This window comes from Lissotriton helveticus, chromosome 1_1, assembly GCF_964261635.1.
Source record: "Lissotriton helveticus chromosome 1_1, aLisHel1.1, whole genome shotgun sequence".
Taxonomy (NCBI): domain Eukaryota; kingdom Metazoa; phylum Chordata; class Amphibia; order Caudata; family Salamandridae; genus Lissotriton; species Lissotriton helveticus.
The window spans coordinates 259,588,097-259,605,157 of record NC_136057.1 but is presented as its reverse complement, the minus strand read 5'-3'; the positions used below and the strand labels follow the sequence as shown (position 1 = coordinate 259,605,157).

Genomic DNA, 17,061 nt, shown 5'->3' with positions numbered 1-17,061 from the left:
CTACAACCCAATCCAAGATAGAGATAGAACTATGACAAATAATAAACGAACCTCATTTATTTTAATTTTTAATTGCATAATTTTCATTTAATTGTACAGACACTTATGAACTATCTAACAAATAACCAGTATGATGTGATAATGGACAACCTTGATATTCTAAGTCTATGAACCAGAAAAGCTGGCAACATATAAATCCCAACTTAAACTATATAAAAAATTCATCACTGAAAGGAAGGCCGAACACAATGAGGCAAGAATCTCCACAGCTCCCAATAAACACTAAGAGATCTTCAAAATATTGAAAGAGCTTAGTCAAAAATCCAAAGTGAAAACTACAGATGCCTCAATAGACTGCAATACCTTTCAGACCTACTTCCTGCAAAAAGTTAGAGATATCATCCTCGAGATCGACAACACTCCTACCAACCTGAACGGTATAGCTCAACACCAACTCTCTGACAGCCAACTCACTGTTTTCCCTCTATTGGATCCCACATCACTCAAGTAATGAACTGCACTAAACCAGGTTCCCCGGCTGACCCTTGCCGTCGAGGATCTTTCGAATGGCCATCCCCAGCCTGATAATCAGTTTCTCTCTCTTCTGAGCAATTCCCTTTTGACCGGCCACCTACCCCCTAACCTGAAGGAAGCCAGAGTAACCTCCCTCCTAGAGAAACCGGGAGCTGATGTGGCCAACCTTAAGAACTGTAGGCCTATTTCCCAGATCCCCTTCTTAGCAAAAGTGTTAGAGCAACATGTTCTTAAAACTCTCTCACTTTTTTTGGAGGAGCACCAACTACTCCAAACACAACAAGCCGGCTTTAGAGCGCATCATAGCACTGAATAGGTGATGCTCTCTGTGTTAAAAGATCTCAGAACCATGGCGGACAAAAAACAACCAAGCTCCCTGATTTTACTAGATCTTTCAGCGGCGTTCAATACGGTCAACTGTAGCCAGCTATTGGATCATCTAACAGCCTTAGGTAACTAGGGGTCGGCATACCAGTGGTTTGAATGCTTTCTAACAGGGCGGTCTCCGAGGATTCAGTTGGGGGAACGAGTATCAGACAAGGGCGCCCTCACCTGTGGCATTGCCCAGGGCTCTGCACTTTCCCCGCTCCTCTTCAATATATACCTACAGCCCCTGGTGGAAGCCCTTGCCCACATGGGCTGTCATGTCTTCAATAATGCGGATGACACTCAGCTCATTTTCCGGACTGACAACTCCATCAATGCCCAGGAAAAGGCACAAAATATTCTCAGATTCACTGTAAACTAGATGACTACAAATACAATAAAAATTAACCCTGATAAAACCGAAGTCCTTGTCATCCCCACAAAAGGCAATCCGTGGAGTGAGCATTTTTGGCCTCAGGAGCTGGGTGTTACATTTACCCCAGCCACTACCCTAAAAAGCTTAGGCGTCAAACTGGACTAAGAGCTCTACATGGCTAATCAAGTCACTACTGTGGTAGGCACATGTATAGGGCTTCTAAGACAGATACGGAAACTTGTCCCGCTCCTCTCAACCGCATCACTGCAAATGATTGTGTCTGCCACAATTGTCTCCAGGTTTGACTACGGAAATGTATTGTTTCTAGGCCTCCCCCTAAAACTCATTAATATACTTGCTTAATGATGCAGCTAGGCTTATCTTCAGGTTACCTAGATGGGCCCAGGCCTCCCCGCTGCTGCATAAACTCCACTGGCTCTCCATCAAGGAGAGAGTTAAGTTTAAAGGCTTGTGCATTGCCCATAAAGAAATCTATGGCAAAGCGCCGGCCTACATTAAGGAACGCCTGAAGAACTATGTCCCGGGACGCACAATGCGATCTTCTGAGGCCTGCCTCCTGGCCATCCCTAGATGCAAGACTGCATTTAAAGGGGGTAGAGCATTTTCGGTACTACTTCCACAACTCTGGAACCAGCTGCCCGACCACCTGGTCAAAAAGAACCAGCCCTTCTCCTTTTCAGGAAACAACTTAAAATGCTCCTGTTTAGGAGGGCACTGAATACTGTCTAAATTCACCATACTGTGGGGCTTTATATCTGCACACGACCTCTGGTTAACCCTCCCCGCAGCGCTCAGAGACCTGTTGGTGATTAGCGCTCTATAAAACTCAATTACAATTACAAAGTCTATGGCTGGATAATTAGTTTCACATGATGGGCCATTCCAAGATGGCAACACTTTTTCTATGTGGGTCTCTCCGTGTATAAGGGCTTCTTCTATGTTTCGTATTGTAAATAAACATACTTTGAACACATTGTCTTTATGTAAAGAAGACCGTTTTATGGTCAAAATGCATTGTGAGCTGTTTTCGCAATACATCTCTCAGCAAGAGCAGCCTGAGTGCATGTCTTTCCGTTAGGAGAGCTTTTCTTTAATAATATTGGCAGTTCTGTCAATTGATGCAACATCCCATACTTATATATGGCTATCCATATATGTACATATTCTTGTATATTGCAAATTCCCCACTGTGTAGTTATAGTTAGATCAGACTTTCCCTAGGAAGAGTGTTTTTTTTGTGTTTTTAACTTTGACGAATATCCACAAAACTTTCCAAAATAAAACTTTATTCACCTCAGATCCTACCTTGAATGTTTTGGGATGATTTGTCAAGCAGGCGTCGAGACAAAAGGGGGGTCCCAGCAAGCTTTTCTCTATGAAATTTCCATGGGAAATTTTCGACAAGGCTACAGCTAAAATGGCTGAACAGAATTAACCAAATTTGGAAGAAAGCTAGAACTTTACTGAGAAAGCATGTTTTTTCTGATTAGGCATAACTCTGTTCAGCCATTTAAAAAAAATTAAGGTTAACGCATTTATATATATATTTGTTGCTGCGACCCACCCGTGGGAGCAATAGATAGATAGTTAACACTGGATTGGCTGCCACAACATCAACACTGATGTTTGGCAGCCTTTTTAAGATAGTGTAATGAGTCCCCAAAGTCCTTTAAAAACTGGAAATAACACTTAGGAGCTAGTCAGGCAGAGTACAGATAACCGGACCCCTTATGGCTTAAAAAATAATTTTCAAAAAAATGTGTCCTGAGGTCGGAGTCCCACAGGACCAGCCAACAAATTTTTTTTTTAAATGTGGGCCTCCAACATTCTTTTAAATATTACTCCCATGACAGACCATGGGCTGTTTGGTCAGTGCTTTAAAACAAATATATATTGGGAGGGGTCATGCCTGGGACTTCCATCCCCGAGTCAGTAGGGCCCCTGAGACCCCTATCATTGGAGCAGGAAAATATTTTATTTATTAGGGTCTATGAGTGCCACCCTTCCCAAGCCAATTATTGGCCCCAGGGACCATATTCCCAGGGCCCAGAGTAATTATAGCTCTCTCCTCGGGCTGCAGCAAAAATGCTCAGTTTAGCCAGGAACAAACATTTACTTTACTTCCCTGTGAGAGCAGAAGTTGAAACTGTTCCCGCGGGGTGAGTGCGCTTTTTGTTGTTGCTGACTCCCACTGGCACCCAGGATAGATGCTAGATGGTGAACCAGGATGGCACTTGCTGTGAGCCCCAACATTTAAGAAAGTTGTGGATGCCTCGGAGGGGAATAGGCACCCAAGCAGAAATAATAAATGGCTGGCTACCGCCGGCACATAGGAGTACTGGCTGTGGAGCTAGCAGGGGCTGCGGGGCCATAGAGACCCACCACACAACCCCAACTATACATAAACTGTGGAAGTCTCTGGTGGGACAGGGAAACCCCCAAAAAATATATTTTTTAATTTTAAAAATGTAAATAATCAATAGGAGTTGCTCATTTATTATTCACTTTTTCTGGCACGGAGCACCCCATAATGCCCTTTACCAGCTCATTTACATATTTTCCCCATTGTATTGGTGTCATAATCTGGCCAGGGGACCACCAACAGTTTTTTTTTTTTTATAAATTTAGATCTGAGGTTTGGATTCCCTCTCAGATCTGGAGGGTAGAGTGATCCTTTCACACTTTGAAGGAACTTGGGGGGTAATAGTTCTCCCTATTTAATTAAACATCCAACCTATAGGTATCCCACCTTGAATGTAAGGTGTGATCTGTTTAGGGGATGGGGGGTCTAGTCGTCACAATGACACCGCACTTATTAATGCAGGAAGGAAAGACTTACTTTTCTTGAAATAACCCTCAGATTGTCTAGTAGTGTCATGCTTCATCATCGGGTTCACCCTGACTCCTAAAAATCAGGGTGGGTTCAACTGTCTTTCAAAGCTCTTTTGAGAAAAAGACAAGGGAGCTTAGCTAGAGATTAAAATTCCCTCAACTGCTCCAACGTATCCCTTTCTTAGTGGAGTAGTCGTGGATGTTAAAATAACAATATATTTTATTAGGGTTATTACAATTTGATGGTCCTATGACCCTATGTCTTACCAACATGTTTCAGCCCTACTCTACGGCCTAGATAGGTCTGGGTGTTTTATCAGGGTGATACGGTATACCTCTCCAGTTCGTTAAGCGTATTACGCTATTTTTCTATGTAAACATCATGCATGCTGCCTTGTGTATGCTAGTTCAGTGAGTATACTTTTATTCCGTTATGGTCCAACCTGTAATAGACATTTTTGTACAGGTGTCATAATGGTTCCTTTATGACATCCTGTGACATATTGTAATCATATCTTGAAGGTTCTCACTCCTTGCATGCATGCATGGAAAATTAATGAGATATATTGATGATATTTTTCTAATTTGTAAAGGGAGCTTAATCCTAACTTGAAAGTTACTTTTGACTACAATGCCCTGAGCATTAATTTCCTAGATTTCTCTATTATGCAGAAGAAATCAAGTTGGACACTTCTCTATATACCAAGCCAACAGCAAGATACACATAAGTAAAATTCAATAGCCACCATCCACAGGCATTTAAAGACAACGTACCCTTTGGGCAATTTCTCTGTTTAAGACGAAATTGTTTAAAAAAGATAACTATTTTATTGAGGCCAATAAGCTGCAAGAAAAACTGAAAGCCCGGGTGTTGCAAAGTCATCCTGTGCCCTGGGCACCCCTCAACTTTTTGCTGAATGGTACTGGTGGTAACTGACTCTGTGTAACCAGGCCCTGGGCCAGTGCTATGCTGAAAGAGACATATTAGAATACAGTTAAAACACCTACATACACTAGGCTACACAACGGTACGGTGGGCGGGTGATTGTGGACTGGCACTGGGAGAATCTGATAGAGTGATTGGCATGACATACCCTATAGGTCCCTAGTATATAATAGGGCAGGGGGATTGAAACTACCTAGAAGTCCTTAGTACCCTAGGTTATGACCGTTAGAGGCCAGCAGCTCTTTTTGCACTAGCATGTGTGCACTGCTGAAGCCTGAGGTCAGTTTAAAAGCAGCCCTGGGTGCCAGGACTGCTTTTAAAAGGTACATTGTGTCCAAACTCGACTTTGGTGTTTGGGGCACTTAAAATGCATATCCTACAAAGTTGTGGCATATTAGGCAGCCCAAGGGTCTCCCCTAGGTATCCCAGGGGTGGGGGGGTCAGGTATTTAGAAGGTACCCCTTATAAAATTCGTTTTTATATGTCTGGGTAAAGTGAAATTTCACATTTGACTCCCCACATTGTGGTAAAGTGCTGCTCAAATTCAACTTTGATGCTAGGAGCACTATGGAGGGAGGATCTGCAATATTTCTACAGATTTAGAACCCTAAAGTCTCCTCTAGTTGCACATGGGTTGGGGGTCCTGTAGAAATAAAACAAGTACTTATAAAATATGTTTCTGTAAGTCCTGGTGCTGGAAAAATGGCCCAAGTCATTGTTCCCATTGTGAATCACCTGATACATAGGTTAACATGGTAGACAGTTATTAATTAATAACTCTTGATAGGGAAAGGCTAGAAATGCCATTCACAGACTTTAAAGAATGGTATTAATCACTTCAATGTTAAATGTTAAATGTTACTGGATTTCTAAAGCGCATAGCTGGCCGTGAGCGTCCCAGCACTGAACAGGTACCGATATAAGAAGAGGGAGAGAAGCTCACGGGAACAGCCATGTCTTCAGAGATTTTCGAAATGTCAGAAGGTTGGGTTGAGCACGAAGGTCAGAGGGGAGAGAGTTCCATAACTTGGACGCATTGTATGAAAAGCGTCGACCTCCTGAGCGTGCTCTGTAAATCTTGGGTATTTTAGTAAGGTGGGCATTGGTGGACCGGAGAGGTCTGGTGGTGGTATAGGGGGTAACCAGATCTCTGAGTATGGGGGGAGCTTTCCCATTGAGAATTTTGTGCGTGAGACAGAGCGACTTAAACTGCACTCTTTCCATGACGGGTAGCCAATGCAGCGCTTGTATGGCTGGTTTGGCTGAGCAGCGATTCTTGGTGTTGGTCAGAATCCTGACGGCGGCATTTTGAACTACCTGTAGTTTGGTAGTGACTTTTCGTGGGGCGCCCAGGTAGAGTGCATTACCGTAGTCCAACCTTCCCAGGATGAGACCCTGTATCAAAAGTTTCCTTGATTGGAAAGGGATAAGTGGTAGGATTTTCCGGATGGAGCGCAGGAGCCCAAAACAGACTCCTGCCGTTTTTCTAGCTTGGGTTTGCATGGTAAGGTTTTTGTCCAACCATAAACCGAGGCTTTTAATCTCGGGTTTAGGGGTAGGGAGTTTACCCATGCAAGGGGGCCAGAGAGAGTCCGTGAGGAGGTGGGCTTGATTCCCAATCACCATGATCTCCGTCTTGTCGCTGTTAAGCTTTAAGTGGGATCTGTCCATCCAGCTGACAATGTCAGTCAGGCAAGAATGGAGATTGATATTGGGATTCTTCTGCTGAGTGAGGGAAACCACCAGCTGCGTATCGTCTGCGTATGTCAGGAGTTTTATCCCATAAGGGGCAACTATCTTTTCCAGGGGGGACATATATAAACGTTGAAGAGTGTAGGGCTCAAGGAGGAGCCCTGTGGCACTCCGCAATGTACAGGGGTCTCTTTTGATGTATAGTTGCCCTCTATGACCTGGAATGAGCGGTCTTGCAGAAACGATTTCAGCCAGGATAGGGCAAGGCCTGAAATCCCAAGATCTCTTAGTCGCTGGACCAGGATCTGATGGTTGACCGTATCGAAGGCCGCACTGAGGTCCCGGAGGATCACTGCCACTGATCCTCCTGTATCCATGATCTTCCTGGCCTCCTTGACCACCATCAGCATCGTGGTTTCAGGCCCTGACCCAGGCGGAAGCCTGTCTGTGAGGATTTGAGTAGTTCGTTAGTCTCCAGATAGATGGACAACTGGGAGTTGATGAATGTTTCTGTTACCTTGCTAGTACACGGCAGGAGGGAGATAGGCCTAAAGTTGGAGAGGTTGAGTGGGTCTAGATTTGTTTTTTTTAGTAGAGCCCTGACCTTCGCCTTCTTCCAGCTGGGGGGAACCGTTCCGTTGCTCAGCGAGGCATTGATTACATTTACCAGTGGTTTGAGAATGGTTGGAGTAACCAACTTTAAGATTTTAACTGGGGCGGGATCTGATGGAGAGCCACTTTTGAGTGATTGTAAAATGGGCGACAGAGTGTCAGGGTCTATAGGGGTGAATGAGTCAAGACCCGTGTTAAGGGTGTTGGTCTGCACCGCGGCTACCGAGGGATGATCCATATTAATGAGGGGTGGAAGTAGTTTTAGGATGTTTTGAATTTTATGGTCGAAAAAAGTAGCCAATTTGTCACATTGGTTGTCTGAGGGGTCGACCGATCCTGACGGTTCAGGTGTTTTTAGGAGTATCATATTGTTGAATTTCTCCTAAAGTGTACATACAAGAAGTTATAAGACTTTCTTTGTAAGTCCAAATTCAGCCTTCCAGTGGTCTGCCCTGATGGGTCAGAGTTAAGTGGATTAGCCAGGCTGCCTTGTTGTGGTGATAAAGAACCCCTGAGGTTGACCAGCTCTGCTGGGAGGTCAGTTTGCTGTTCCATAGGAATGCCAGGCCAGGGGGAGGAGTTGTAAACTATGTTCTTCAAAGAGGAGAGCAGAGAACAGTGTCATTTACAACTCTGAACTTCCCACCTTAGGCAGATGGCAGGATTAAGGAGGATATGAGCAGATGCAGGGGGGAAAGTCTAAGTAAATTAGCCATCTTAGGGGTGTGTTTAGCCAGCTCTTACCTCCTTGCTGGAAAATCAGCCATGATGGATTTGTATTTGGAAGATTTGATGCACTCTGGGACAAAGTAATGCCACACTCTACAGGATGTGGTCATATCTTGGAGGAGTTACCCTGCTTCCATTGGTCAGCAGTGACCTCCTGCTTGATCCAGAGAACTTGGAATAAGTATCTGAGAGGGGCAGAGACCTCCAGGTCTGCTGCTTGAAACGTACTAAAGCAAGACATTGACAAGCTGAGTAGTTTTGCTGTGCAAAGATTTCTAAGGCCTACTACAGCCCTGTGGATTAACTTGCTGTAAAAGAACTAAAGAGTGGACTCCCTGAAAGCTACAGGTTACAAGAGCTCACCTGGAAATCACAAAAAAAAATCTACACCTTGGAGAACCATCAGGGTTTTGTACCAGTGGATTGTGGGAACTGACATCCTCAGTTTTCAAGGACCATCTTAGAGCTTCAAGACTCTTGGAGTGAGTTTGAGACACTTTGGGACACCCTTGAGGAACTTCAGGAAGAAGGTCAAGAAGTTTGGAGAACTTTGCAGCAAGTTTAAAAAAAAGCTCCATAGAGGGACCAACTCAACCTGGCCAGCCGGGCCGCCTGCCTTCACCCGCGAGCCGGCCAAGCCAACCAGGTTCATCCCGCTAAAATTTCCATCGCTCCAACTTCCAGAAATTGACCGGGACCAGAAGAAAACTGAAGCCGGCAAACCCTCACCGGATTCGGCTACGTGAGGAGCATCGGGAGACCCCGCAAGAAAAAGCTCTAGAAAAGTTTCTAAGTCCGCTCGTAGAAAAGGTGACCGGGAGCAACCACGAACGCCAAGCCACCTGCCTTCCATCGCGTGCCGGCCTGGATTCCTGGGATGCAAAATTTTCTACGTCCGCTTCAGGGAAGTTGACCGGGACCTCGTCGCAAGTCAATCTGGTGTACCCTCACCAATTCCGGACTGGCTAGGAGCTTTCAGGGGCCTCGAGGAGAAAAGCTCCAGAAAAGTTTCTAAATGTGAAGGTAGAAATTGAGACCGGGACCTGCCGCGAGCTGTAGCCGCTCAGGGCTCCATTACGCCTGGCCTGCAACTTTGACTTTGCCCCGGTCTATCGTGAGCAGGTATCACAATATGGTGCTATACTCTTCTAAGTGCTATATTTTATTACATCTTTGAAAATTCATATCTCCGGTTTCCTACATTGTATTTTTGTCGTTTTGGTGTCATTTTAAAGATAAAAATATTTCCTATTTTCATAAATTCGTGTTGGATTTTTATTATGTGTTGTCTCTTAATTATTTACTGAATTGGTGTTTTTAAATGCTTTACATGCCTGTCTTTGAAGTTAAGCCTGTCTGCTCGCAGCCACGTTACCAAGGGCTGAGCATGGGAATAATTTTCTAAGACCTATATTGAGTCCTGACATGTGTTAGTGGCCTTATTGCCAGTGGCAGACCTACATTTGCCCCTACCAATAACCCACTTTCCAACACCGGGCTATCCATCCAGACTCCTACGAAGGTCTCTCAAGAGAATGGTATAACGACAGAGAAGGGCTTACGGATATCAGCGAACGACCAGAACAATCATATTTGATCTGTGTCTCTACATTTGGCACATTAAGATAAAAATAAGATTTAAAAAAATGTATGTAAAGATTGGAACTTACTTGTCTAGGGATACCGTTTTTCTTGAAAAACCTTTATTTGCCTTTAAAAGAGGCCCTACTCAGAGAGAATAGTTGGTTCGAGCATATGTTGAACCCACTCCACCTAGTATTCATTAAATACTCCAAAGGGCACCAATTGTAGGTAAATATAAGTTACAGCTGTGCAGTGTGCAGCACAACTAAGATAGCGAAAAAGAACTGTCAGATCAATGATTAACGATTTTCTGTGAAAACATTTTTCTAACTGCATTACATGCAATGTAATCTATTGCACCGAATCCCCACGTGGTCTCCCATATATAGGCAAAACAACTCAACCTATAAGAAAATGCATGCTTCAACACCAATCTAGGATCAGGTGTCGAGTTAATCATGCACCAATGGTAGAACATTAAATACAGCTCAAACACATCGAAAAAGGCGTGTAATCGAATCATTAAAAGGAGTTTGTTATGTTATGTTATGTTATGTTATAAAGCCTTTTGTTACGCGCTCTATTACTCAAGAGTATCCTGGCGCGGTGAGTCAAAAGAGAAAAAGGGGAGCCAACATAACATACAAAGAAATTACAGAGTAATATTAAACAGATGGGTTTTAAGTCCCTTCTTGAACTGAGAGAGGGAGGGGGCAGTTCGAAGAGCCAGGGGAAGAGCATTCCATGCTCTGGCTGCCTTGACAGATATAGACTTGCCTCCTGTTCTTGAAAGCTTGAACTTGGGCTGAACCATCTGACACAGGTTGGCGGAGCGGAGAGCCCGATTAGGAGCATAGAGGGCGAATCTGTTCCGCAGATACACTGGACCCAACTGATGGATAGCACGATAGGCCAGGACCAGAATTTTAAACAGAATTCGGTTGGCAACAGGTAGCCAATGAAGACTACGCAGATGTCCACGAACACTGGATCTCCTAGGTAATTGAAACATCAGTCTAACTGCAGAGTTTTGAATCACCTGGAGTCGATGGACCATATAGTCCGGAAGGCCGCTAAAGAGTGCATTTGCATAATCCAAACGTGACAAAATCAGCGCTCTTAGCACAGTCTCTCTAGCCTCACTAGGGATGAAGGGAAAGAACCTTCTGAGGGCCTTTAGAGTGGCATAGCAAGTACAGGTTAATTTCTTAATATGCTCCCCGAACTTTAGATCCTGCCCGAACCAGACACCCAAGTTCTTTACAGGGCCTCCTATTGAGTTTGGACAGGGTAGATCGGAGGGCCAGATTTGCTCCCTGAAATTATCCGGGAAAGACCCATAGAGGAGGATCTCTGTCTTCTCCTCATTACACTTAAGTTGGGCCAATGCCAGCCAACGGAAAACTTCCGATAAGCAACTCTGGACGGGGGGTCACATACAGGTGGGCGGTTTGATGTCCGAGCCTGTTCAGGTTTTGTATGTATTGTACGATGGAGGGGGTTACTTGGTCAGGTTTGCTTTAGTGATAGCTGCTTTGATTTTTAGGAATTCATAGAATTCTATGTTGGGTAGGTTGTAGGCTAGTTTGAGCGTGTCGAATGTAAATGGTGTGCCATCCTTCCCCATCTGAGCAGGTGTGGTGATCCCTCTCCCGTACCAAGCCTTGTTGGCAAGTGTCCTCCCTCTGTATTGTATTCTCGAGTTAAACCAGATTGATTCCCAGCTCGATCTCTTGATACTTTGTTCTATATTCCTGTCTACCTTCAAGAGTGCTATTCTAGTGTTCTTGAGGACAGCGTTATTTGCTTCAGGGTGCTTGTTGGCTGTGAGTATGGCTACAGGGTCTGCGCCTTCCAGGATGTCCCTCTCTAATGCGAGCCATACTGGTTTGTATTCCTGGTTTGGGATGAGCCAGAATATTCCCTGCTTTGCCAGGCCGGCCGTTTGAAATACCTTGAAGTTCGTGACGTTTAGCCCTCCTAATTCCTTGCACAGTCTCAGTTTTTGTAAGCTAATCCTAGGTTTCTTCTCTTTCCTCCCGGGTCTGGGTCTCAGCCTCCAAGAACAAAATATCCCCCCAACTAGCGCAAACAAAGTGCTGGCTACTGCACAGACCGTTCTGGACGCCGGCCCGCCTAGCTGCAGTCGGTGTCACAGAGCGCGACACATGCTGGAACTGCCATAAAGCAAAGGGGGATCTGGCCCACCTCATATACAAGTGCCCGAAAGTCAGGTCCTTTTGGAACAAGATTTGCGAGTTCATCAACACAGTAGTGGGGGGAACTATACAGCAAGGTCTCGATGGACTAGCCACCGCATTCATGGCCCCAGACCTAGAATCTAAGGAAGACAGGGGCCTGGTTGACCTTCTACTCACAGCGGCAGTTAAAACAATTTTAGCGAACTGGAAGAACACCGGCAAGGCAACATTTAAGAGACACAAACCCCTGTAGACAGATAACCGCCCAGCCCTGTTGGTGGTAACCCGCCGCAGGCTAGAGGTGAACCACCTAGCTAAAGGTCTGTCCCCCCCCTATCCTCCCTTCTCACTTTCTCTCCAGTCTCTTGGGGCTTACAGATACGCCGTCTACCAATGTCAGCCGCCATGCCAAAATGCCGAATGTACCCACAAGATGCCTGTATCTCATCTGTATGTGCCCCGCATTACCACTGTACTGTATTAAAAAAAATCTTCAACAAAACTCTTTGAAATAAAAAGGAGTTTCATATAAACACATATTTAAAAAAATAAAATAATACTTTTCAATGCCGCTTTCTGCCAGCGGAGGGGGCTGTAAGATCATATTAACTGAAAGAACTGTGTGAGCACGGGGGGAACCAGACAAATTTGCTTGGGAGGTTTTTTGCCGCTTTGATGTTTGTGGGATTCTCAACAAAACAAAAAGCCAGTACTGCTCACTATTTATCCAAAGCAGTGTGTTGAATTCCGTGTCAGTCCTCTGCTCACCGCTTGCAGTGAAAAAGCCAGCAGAGATTTCAGACACTTGAAGAGCTTAGATTAAAAAGTGTAATTTCCATATATTTACTAAAGGCCAATCCTCACTTCCCATCTAATGCTTCTCCTCAGATTCCTGCGAGACTTCTTAGTGCATCGCGTCCAATCAGAGGCCAGCGCTGTGTAGGGTGCGGCTTTCCTAGCCTCGCTGCCCAGTGATCACCTCACCCAAGGGCTTGTCCTTAACTGTCTGGGAAACACGGCAGTAACATGCTATATTCCTTGACGTGACAGGATAGGATACTAACTTGGGGTAGCGTGGAGTAAAATAATTAACAAGGATGTGCACTGAAAGAAAAACAAAGGTAGAAGGCAGAGACAAGAAGAGAAATGTGAGAAAAAACGAAATCTTCCAGAAAGAGAAACAAAGGAAAAAGGAGGGGCTAAAGAGAAGAAAGGAGATTGCAGCCATATATTCAGGGTGACAAGATGGTGAAAATGTAAAAAGAGCGAGGAAGAACATTTAGAAAGGTCTGGAGTAGGGATAAAGGTGGACAAAGAAAACATATGAGAAGAAAGAAATTAAAATAACTAGGAAGAGAGAATATTATTATCATTATTAATTAGCATTTCTAGCTACCCAGAGGCATCCCAGCGCCAAATAAGAGGAGCAGTGTTGTAATCTTATTGGTATTTCCTCTCTGTGTTCCTCCTTTCCCCCTGCCATCCCGCCCAGTTGGTACTTCCCATGGAATGTTGGAGTGAAGGCTGCCTTGGAACGTTGGCAGCTTCACTTAGAACCCAGGCACCACCAGCTTAGGGTGCGTCATTTACATGTTATAATAAACCTGCTATTTACTACTATCTTGGCGTGGTTTACTTACTTCACTTGGCGACGAGGACGGGATGCTGTGACAGGGACAGCGGCGCATTCCTCCCTGTGGCTTTTCTGCTGGTTGGTGGCCTGTGGCGCAGTACGGTCATCTGGGTGCTCGCCCCCGGTGAGGCATCGGACCGAGACATCGCACTCTTGGTGGACTTCCCAGCTGTTCGGTTCAAGAGGGCGTGAGCTGTCTGCCCCCTGGCGCCATCACAATCCTCCTGAGGCAGCGGTGAACGGTGAAGTGGCTTTGAGGCCGTCAAGGTAATCTAAGGCTTGAAAGCTATCGTGGCGCGGAGGCGGTGGCGTATCCTTGTTATCACACCCACGCCGGCCCTGAAGCGCAGAAAGGCTCCGACAGTGGGCAGTAAAGGAGGGGAGGCGTCCTGCTGTGTTTGGAACTAGTAGTATTTATGGTCCTGCAGCTGTCGCGCTGACAGAGAGCGGCAGAGGTGTGAGGAAGTACATCCTTCAAAATGTGCCCACAAGAGTTTTATTGCCTTGTAGTGTGATTGCTGGAAGGATATCTCCTCATTTTTGCCGGAATTGCAGTGTTGGGAGGTTTGATTTCGTGTGCGCTGTGACATCCCAAACCAGCGCGCTGACAGACTCGAAGTTTTCTCACCTCAGGCAGCTGCATTCCTTCAGCTGGGGCAGGCGTGGTAGCGCGTTCTGAACACTAGAGGGCAGTCACATTCCACTCATATGCTGATGTCCCACAACCTTGGCAGCGTCTGGTAATTAATCCTCTGGTGTTTCAGGTGTCAATTAGAAAATGATGCTGGTTTAGAGGAAGGAACACATGGAATTTTCGCCCCACTCGCTGACAGGCTCAGCTTTTCATTGTTCATAGCCTGTCATTTGTATTGAAACTGGCTTTCAGCTGTGAAGACTGGTTCTAGGGAAGATAAAACGAATGTTCACAAGAGGTTCTTTTGTTAATGCTCAAGTCGCTGACAGGCTCAGCTTTTTTATTAAAATAAGCCTGCCAGCTGTTTATATCCCCAAGCAGTTTTCATCTGTTTTTCACAAAGAATGTGCTGAAGTTTAATATTTTTTTCACTCTAGCTGCTCCCAGCTTGATAAACCATTTCATATTCTCTTTAGTATTTGCAATTTTATTGTGATAACCTCCGGTAATTGTTCCTTGGTGTTGCTATTCTTTTCTCATTTGCACTAACACCATCTGACATGGCAGGTGCAGGCATGAACCAACCACCCCCATTTTTAAATGAGCAAGGGGAGCCTGACATACCGTGGAAGAGGTGGGAAGGTATTTTTAAATCATACCTGATAGCAATAGGAGGAGGGAATTTCTCTAGTGTCAGGAAACAACACATTTTGTTGCACAATTTAGGAATAGAGGGAAGGAAATTTTTTGAGGATATCACTGGGAGGTCAGTTGAGGATGAAGTGCCTGTAGAGGAAGGTGGGGGTGATGTATATGAGTACACATTAAGGAAGCTGGAAACACATTTCAGGATTAAGGTTAATGTAGTATTGGAGAGACATAGGTTTTACAAAACAGTTCAAAAGAAAGAGGAAAAGGTGTCATCTTATGTAGCTATACTTAGAGGAATGTCAGCAACTTGTGAATTTGGAGCGCTGACGGATTCTATGATAAGGGACCAGTTAGTCAGGTGTACTAATGACCAGAAGGTACAGGAGGAGCTCCTTACCAGAAATCCTGACTTGGAGGAAGCTATTAACATAGCAAAAGGTCTGGAGCACACAGCCATGTGTGTGAAAGAAATGAGAATATCTGAATCGGTTAGGGATAAGGGAGATTCCAAAGTGTCTAGTAATGAGGAAGCAGTGTGCAAGGTGGGATTGAAAAACAAGGTTGAAGCTAAGAAGAAGAGTGAATCTTTTCAATGCTTTAGGTGCGGCAGTGGTAATCATTTAGCTAACAGTTGGAAATGTCCAGCTAGAAACATGATGTGTAGAAAGTGTAATAGAAGGGGACATTTCTCTAAAGTATGCAATGTCTTTGAGTCTAAAGTACATTGGGTAGAAAGTCCAGAGGAAGTGAGGGAAGAAGATAAAAGTTTCATCTTTCAGATTAAGGAGTCAGAGGCTGAAGAAGCTATACAATACCCCACTTGTGACGTGAGTTTAGATGGTCAAAGTATTGTCATGTATGCTGATTCTTGCTCACCATACACGTTAGTTGATGAAGGGGTTATTGAGAAAATGTTTCCTAGTGGATACACAGAAATGGAAAAAACAGACATTAATCCTGCAGGGTACAGTAAAGAACGCATACCGTTAGTGGGCATGGCAAGAAGGAGAATAGCGTTTAAAGACAGACACACGGTAGGAAAAGTATATATAACAAAACAAGGTTCATGTTTACTTGGGTGGAGACACCAGGGGGAATTAGGCATCATTTTAGATCCTAACAACAAGGAGCAAGTGATGTTGATTGAACCACCGGTAATTGGTGCAAGCTTACTAGACGAATTCTCAGATGTATTTAATGATAAGCTGGGGTTGTTGAAGAATTACATGCATAGAATTGTTCTTAAGGAAGGGGCAGTACCTGTGGTTCACAAAACCCGTTCTATTCCTTTGATGATGAGAGAGCCCCTAAGACTGGAAATTGAGAGGTTAAGAGAGCAAGGGGTAATTCAAGAAATAGAGAGCCCAGCATGGTTGGCGCCCATTGTCATCACGACTAAGGATGGTGGGCGGAGCATAAGACTATGTGTGGATTTGAGGTCTCTTAACTCAAACATTCAAGTAGACAGACATTCTCTCCCGAGGATAAATGAAATGTTGAGCACAATTGAGGGAGCCAAATTTTTCAGTGTCCTGGATTTATCCTCGGCCTATTATCAGATCAAATTGCATCCAGATTCTCAACATCTGACAGCCTTCACCACCCCATTTGGAAACTTCAAATTTTTGAGGATGCCGTTTGGCCTCGCCTCAGCAGCCTCAGCTTTTCAGAGGGTGATGCAGCATGTCTTAAAGGATTGCAAGAAGACTTTATGTTTTCAGGACGACATACTGGTTTACGGATCAAGTGAAAATGAACACAACCTAAATGCGAGGAATGTCCTGAAGGAACTAAGAAAGGTTGGATTCACGACAAAAAAAGTAAGTGCAAGCTTGGGGTATCCTCAGTTGATTATCTCGGGCATACGATCTCTGAAGAGGGAATAAAACCAAAGATTGACTTAGTGGAAGCAGTCAAAAGAGCCCCTGTCCCTAATAACAAAGAGGAAATCCTAGCGTTCCTTGGTCTGGCAGAATACATGTCAAAGTACATAAAGGACTTTGCTATGATTTCTCAACCACTCAGAGATCTTATAAAGAGAGACGTGGAATTTACATGGGGAGAGAACCAAGAGAAGGCTCTTGGTAAGATCAAGGAATCCATCATTTCAGCACCTTATATTGGCAAGTTCAATGTGGAAAAGGACACCATAATAACAACAGACGCGAGTGCAAAAGGAATTGGGGCAACCCTGGCACAAAGGCAGGGGTCGAAGATAAATATAGTGGCATTCGCGTCTAGAGCACTCAC

General features: G+C 44.6%; 1 protein-coding gene across 1 annotated transcript in view; it reads right to left on the bottom strand.

Annotated features, from left to right (window-relative positions):
* The window catches only part of LOC144769196 (snaclec bitiscetin subunit alpha-like), a 237,873-nt gene extending 224,084 nt beyond the window's left edge, over positions 1-13,789 (bottom strand). The window contains exon 1 of the mRNA XM_078653217.1: positions 13,534-13,789. The gene's annotated coding sequence lies outside the window, so the exon portion shown is untranslated. The remainder of the gene's footprint in view (positions 1-13,533) is intronic.
* Positions 13,790-17,061: the final 3,272 nt, after the last annotated feature.